This window comes from Dermacentor silvarum, chromosome 2 (assembly GCF_013339745.2).
Source record: "Dermacentor silvarum isolate Dsil-2018 chromosome 2, BIME_Dsil_1.4, whole genome shotgun sequence".
In the NCBI taxonomy this organism is placed as follows: domain Eukaryota; kingdom Metazoa; phylum Arthropoda; class Arachnida; order Ixodida; family Ixodidae; genus Dermacentor; species Dermacentor silvarum.
Window position 1 is genome coordinate 262,311,818 of NC_051155.1, and position 7,007 is coordinate 262,318,824.

Sequence of the window (7,007 nt, forward strand, 5' to 3'; positions counted from 1 at the left end):
ACGGCCTTTCGTGCGTCGGAAGAAGGCACGTTTGCTCTACATATATTGTGATTGTAGAGGAGGAAAGAGACGCCTACTTCTGCAGCCCTTAAGGGAGCACAGAGCAGAACGCGCGTTTGTTCTCCGCCGTGCGTTCACTCCCCGTGAAAGCGCGCGTCCCTCGCGCCCTTTCACTCGCACATACAGCGTTCGGCCCGCGGCCACGATTTCATCTCCATTGACGTCATACGGAACCTCACGGCGACGGCGACGGCGACGCCGACGGCAGAAATCTGCTTTTCAGTGTCCATATAATTGCTATCGCAATAAAAAGACGTATATATCGCACTGGGTGTATGCTGATCATAGCACGTGATGCGCACTCAGGTGTGCGTCGACCACTGATGGCCTATATAAGCACTGACAGTGAATTCCGCAGCTGTATTGCTGCTCGCGGAGTCATCGGTGTGTGCCTCAATCTCTTATCAGCCTGTTTGTGGCTGATGCAGCGTCTAGTGGGAAGTTGTAACAATGACTCGATATACCGTATCCATGGCAGATGCTTATGTTTTCTCTGCTGTAAGGACAGTCCTCATCCAGAAGATTGATATTATTGCGATAGCAATTATATGGACACTCAAAAGCAGATTTCTGCCGTCGGCGTCGCCGTCGCCGTCGCCGTGAGGTTCCGTACGACGTCGATGGAGATGAAATCGTCGCCGCGCGCCTCCGAACGCTGTATGTGCGAGTGAAAGGCCGCGAGGGACGCGCGCTTTCACGGGGAGTGAACGCACGGCGGAGAACAAACGCGCGTTCGGCGCCGTGCTCCCTTAAGGGCTGCATAAGTTGGCGTCTCTTTCCTCCTTTACAATCACCTATATGTAGAGCAAACGCGCCTTCTTCCGACGCCTGAAAGGACGTGCGGAGGGGGGGGTGGGAGGGGGGGAAGGGAGGCGACGTTTAGCTGCGGCACCAAGTGCCTATTTATATCAGAGGCTCCGGCAACAGTCACCAAAGCCGCACGCATTTTGTGCGAACGCGGGCAAAACGCCGACGGCGTCGACATCAGTTCTACGCGTTGCCGTTGCTGCTGCATGTCGAAGTTTATACAGCTGATAAAGCTACTATGATTACTCCGTATAGCTCTCTACAAATTTGCTATCGCAATTGATGGTTTGCCTTTCAGGTGAAACTGCGGCAACTTTTTTATGACTCGCATGGTAACCATGTTGTTTTCATTGGAAACAGAATGCAAGATTTCATCTAGAGCGCAGCAAAACGTGTTCACACTAGAGCTCGGCGATCGGTAGATGCAGACAAGTACAGTGCTTTTTTCACCGCTATTCAAACATGAACTATTGATTTCAATCCGTACTCTGTCGCAGTCAGGCATACTAAGTTTTAAATCTAGTCCGTGTTTGTACTTTATATCTCGTGAAATGAAGATTGCGGAACCGCCGTGACTGGATGACACGCCGTGACAGTATTCCGGAGTGTGCGATGGATATGAAAACAAATTGTTATCGTTATCACTTAACCATGTCTCTGTGACACAAACCAGTGAAAACTAAACTTTGATCGACGATAAAAACAGGTATAATTCATCATAGTGTTTTTTGAGACTTCATGCATTGAAATGGATAGCTTAGTAGCTTGAATTCGACAACAACGATGCTAGTTACGTTTGATTCAACGTAAGCCATGTTGGAAGAAGCGAGGAAGTGCTATTACGCATGGTTACTGAAATTCTCAGAACTGCCTTGTTTCAAATTTAAAAAACTCTACTGTCAGTGTTCTTCCTTGCCCTGATTAGGCACTCATCTGTCCATAGGAGTTGCCAATGATTTTCTTTTTTTCAGAGACCGATCACTCGAAAATATATTTTTGTCGTTGACATAGATCGGCTTTGATTCTGTTCCTTGCAAGCCTATATCGCTAGTCTGAAGATGCGTCTTACGTGCCTTGCTTACGATTTCTGCTTTCTTCGCCCTCGATGTGAACCTTGCGGTCAAGTTTCTCGTGCCGGAGAAAGATGGCCCTGGCTGGGCAATGTCGATGTCATCCTTCGATACCAAGCAGCCACTCAGTCTTCACCTTGAGTGTAGGGTACACCCTATAATTCAACATTCGTTTTGCATGAGTTCATCTAGCTCATTTACTTTCATTTCCAAGGCTGCGTTTCTAGTTGCAAGTGCCAAGTTCGCAGTTTTAATTTTTTCATTCTCAGTCTTCAATTCCTTAGCAGTTCAACAGTTTCATTTAAGTAATCTAGGCTCCGATGGAATTTCTCAATGTCCTTCTTAAAGGCACCAACAATCGTTTCTGGTTCAGTGGACATCTTAGATTTAACGCTAGCCAGACCTTGGCGAATCACAGTAGCCTGTTTTTCATGCAGACCATTATCAAGCGCATCAACGACGCTTCGCGAGTTCAGCATTTCATGGCAGGATGAATACACAGCACAGAGACGAAAACTCTAGCTGTGGCAGCCGTTGCGATATGAAAGAGAGAAAAATGCAAACCAAAGCCCACATGTGCAGGGAATAGCAGATCCTTTTTAGCAGGATTCGCAGAGGCTCGCTCGAGCACGCTCGCAACTGCTGCCACCAGTGTCGATGACCTGGGCGTGTCCGGTTATATATAGGCTCGGTAGGAGACGGTGCTATCGCTTCGCTGCGCAGAGGTCGGCGATCAGTCCGCTGGAACATGCGCGGAAGCAAACTTTAGGACGCAATGTCACCGGATCCGCGCGCCTTGGGATATCTGTGCAGGGAATGGCCGATGCTTATTAGTAGGATTCGCAGTGGCTCGCTCGTGCACGCTCTCAACTGCTGCAACTAGTGACTGCACCTAGTTTCACTTTGGGAATCTAGACGGTGCAGCTCCCGGATGTGAAGCTGCAACTTTGACTCGGCCCACAAATCGGCTGTTGATCCTGCCTATATTTGAAGCCTACTGGGCGTTGAAGTTGATGCTGTTCCTGTTAGATCTCTCGTTGACACAGGAGTGCAGCTTTCAGCAGTGTTGCCAGGTCCGACGAGGCGGCGTAGCCAAAAGCTAGAGAAGTTGCAGCCCAAATGTAGCCAAACAGAAAAAAGTTTAAAATATTTCGTAGCCAAATATAGCCATTGTTATTTGCAATTTTATTTGTGTATACATTTTCACAATCGACAACGGCAATCCTTTTTTGCACAACCCGTCGTAACAAAATGTCCATGCCGCCGTGACAGTCAGCTCTTTACATCAACAGCGACATCATGCTTGCACAGAACACTTTTTGGTTGGCCCCGGTAGCTCTTAAGTTCCATTGAATCGCTGCAGAGGGCGAAATCAGTCCTTTTATTTTATGACAGATAGTACTAAGTTATTATTTTTAGTTATTTACAGTATTATTAACTGCGAACTCCGCTTTTTAGCTGTCGTGAACACTAAATAATGTTCAGCGCCATCGATCTCTTTCACGTTATCTCTACCTACGGAGTAGAAGTTCAGCTGTCCTGCGATCAGCGATGGCGACGTGCTCACGGCTTCTTTTTTGATGAGCTAAAACAAGTCTTTCGCGCTATGATATCTCGCGTTATTTGTCTAATCATCCTATCTTGTTTTCGCATTTTTTGTTTTTGTTTATCAATTAGCTTGGCCCGGATTAGCTGGGACACACTACCTATATACTGTCAATTTACATCAACCTGGCCGCCATCTTAGGTCTCTACCACGCCAAGAACATGCGTTAAGAAAAGGGACAGGCAACAGATGCCACTCACTGTCGTAAGCGGAGCTTTAAAAGATTACTGCCCTTACGAAAATGAATTTAGAGTTCCTTTAGAACTCCTAATGAGTTCCTATGAAGTCAAAAGGAACTCTAGAGGAACTCGCGCTCTATAGAGTCGTCTGCATAGAATCTCTATATGAAGTCTAAAGCAACCTGTCTATAGAAACATGTCATTTCACACACAATAAAAGTGCAATAGAGGGTGTATTGACGTTATATGTACTGAATTCTATAAAGTATTCCTGAAAGAACGTCTTTAGAACTTCTAACGTGACCTCTCTATAGAATGGCTCTCCATTGGCTTTCTATAAATGCTCTATAGAGGGTGTATTGATATCTTATGTACTAAATTATATAGAGGAACGTTTATAGAGCGTTTTTAGCACTTCTAATGCGGCCTGTCTATCGACTGGCTCTCAATTAGCCCTCTACAAATGTTCTATAGAGGGTGTATTGATATCTTACGTACTCAATTCTATAGAAGAACGTTTATAGAAAGTTTTTTGCACTTCTAATGTGACCTGTCTATAGACAAGCTCTCCATTCGCTCTCTATAAACGTTCTATAGAGGGTGTGTCGATATCATATGTACTAAATTCTATAGAAGAATGCTTATAGAACGTTTTTAACACTTCTAATGCTGCCTGTCTATAGACTGGCTATCCATTCGCCCTCTGCAAAAGTTCTATAGAGGTTGCATTTACATCGTCCCCGCAGGGGCGTCTGCGCAAGCAGGCGTTTGGTGAGTTGCGCCACCACGGACCCGAGCACATGAGGGTTGGAACCTCCCGCGTGTATCAGTGCGCGGCTGAGCCGTGTCTGGGGAAAGGGGGATCCTGGGGGTTGAGCCGATGCCGGGTGTTCGGACCTTTAAGGCCCCCCGGCAGAGGCAACACACCTCTTCGGCCTCTGCTTCACATAGACGGCACCCCTGGGCTGACCCACCCAGGGGAAATCGGCAGTTGCCTTTTCCTGTCCTCCTCTTTAATCTTCGTCTTTCGCTCTCACTTTCAGTCTATCCTGTCTTCTGTTCACTTCCATTACTTCCAATTTCCCAGGCAGCTAGGGTTAACCTTGTGTGGGTACCCAACCTCGGATACTCCATATTTGGTTATAGTGGTGACGTACAGCTGGCGTCTGCAGGTCTTGTGTTTACAGGCCCTCCAGCGTCCCCTTGTTGGGCTCCATGGTGGGTGGCTGGCGTTGCTGCCGAAAAATCCATATATACTTATGGCAAGTTCATTCCCCCCACTATCCGATCGCCGTCGGAAACGAGGGCGCACCGATGAAGTCTTCCAGTTTTTTGGTCGCCAAAGTGAAGAAACTTTTCCCCGATTCCATGTGATTCACTCAGAAAAAACAGACAAATCTGTACGAGCAATCTCACCTTTCCTTGTGTCAAAGACTTTGACGGATATTTTTGGACCAGGCTATAAAGCATCTAGGATGGCGAGCGGTGATCTCCTCTTGGATCTCCGAGACCAGAAACAATACGAAAAATTGCCCAATCTAGTATCATTTGCAGATGCGCAATTAACAGTAACGCCACACCGTACAATGAATACCACCCGTGGCGTTGTCTCAGATGACGATCTGTTGCAGCTGAGTGAGGCTGAACTCCTGGAGGGTTTCAGTGAGCAGAATGTCATCAATGTAAAACGGAATTAAAATGAGGCGAGATGGCAAAGAACTCCAGACCAGGCATCTGATACTTACTTTCAACTCAAGTGTTCTACCCGAGTCTATCGAGGTCGGGTACATCAAGCTTCGTGTTAGGCCATACGTGCCAAATCCTCTTCGATATTTCAAATGCCAGCGGTTCGGCAATAGTTCCCAGAACTGCAGAGGCCGCCAAACTTGTGCGAAATGCAGTAGTCATGAACACTCCTCTGAGTCATGTGAAAGCTCTCTACATTGTGTGAACTGTGATGGGGAGCACACCGCATACTCGCGGTCGTGCCCATCCTGGAAAAAAGAAAAGGAAATAGTGACGATTAAGGTAAAAGAAAACATAACTTTCAAGGAGGCACGCAGGCGGGTATTGCACCTGCCGAAAACCAGCTTTGCCGAAGTGGCGCGTCAGGGGGCAGCGCCACAGCGGCTTCCGGCGGCTGTCCGGCTCACACACAGTGAGCTGCCAGCGACGCCATCCGCCCCCTCAGCGGCTGGAGCTAGCGCTGCTCCGCCACCCCAGCAGAAGGGGCCATCAACCTCCGGGCTAGTGGCCTCCAAGGCCTTGTCCCTCGAGACGAGGCCTTCACCGCGAACAAACCGCTCTCAAGAGCGGGTGTCCAGCGCTCCGCAAGAGCCAATGGACACATCTTCCAGCCAGACGGCGCAGCCAGCGCCAAAGGAGCGGCGAGAATCTCTCGACCACTCCAAATAAGAAAAAGCCCGCATCACAGGGCCCGACAAGGGTTCTGTAAGTTAAATTAGTCTCTTTTTCAAACACACAGCACAAAAAAACACTTCCAACATACATACACAAATAATAAAATGGAACGTCAGAGGACACCTACACAACCTCGATGACGTCAAAGAAATCCTACACAGGTTTAATCCTAAGGTGCTCTCTGTTCAAGAGACACACCTTAAACCTACACAATCAAACTTTCTCCGGTAATACGCCATTTTTCGTAAAGACCGCGATGACACAGTCGTGTCTTCCGGTGGTGTGGCTGTTGTAGTCGATAGAGGTATTGCCTGCCGGGAATTAAAACTTCGTACGCCCCTAGAGGCAGTTGCTGTCCGAGGGGTGTTGTTTGACAAGCTGATCACTATCAGCTCTATATACATCCCTCCCAATTATCAACTACATAAAACTGAATTTCAAAACTACATAAATGAGCTTCCGGAGCCATACATAGTTCTCGGAGATTTCAATGCACATAACACCTTGTGGGGAGACTCGCGTTGTGATGGAAGAGGTCGCCTAATTGAAAACTTCCTTTTTTCCTCGGGAGCATGTTTACTTAATAAGAAAGAGCCAACGTACTACAGCGTGGCGCATAATTCATACTCCTCCATAGATTTGAGTATCGTGTCGAGTACACTAATTCCGTACCTGCAGTGGTCCGTTCTGAAGAACCCCTTTGGGAGCGACCACTTTCCAATTATACTAAGCTTAACAAAACAAGATGGTTGCTCGCCACATGTTCCCCGATGGAAGGTTAACTCTGCTAACTGGCAACTTTTTAAAGAAATAACATATTTAGGCCGGGATGACATTGCGTCTCTTAACATAGACGATGCTGGG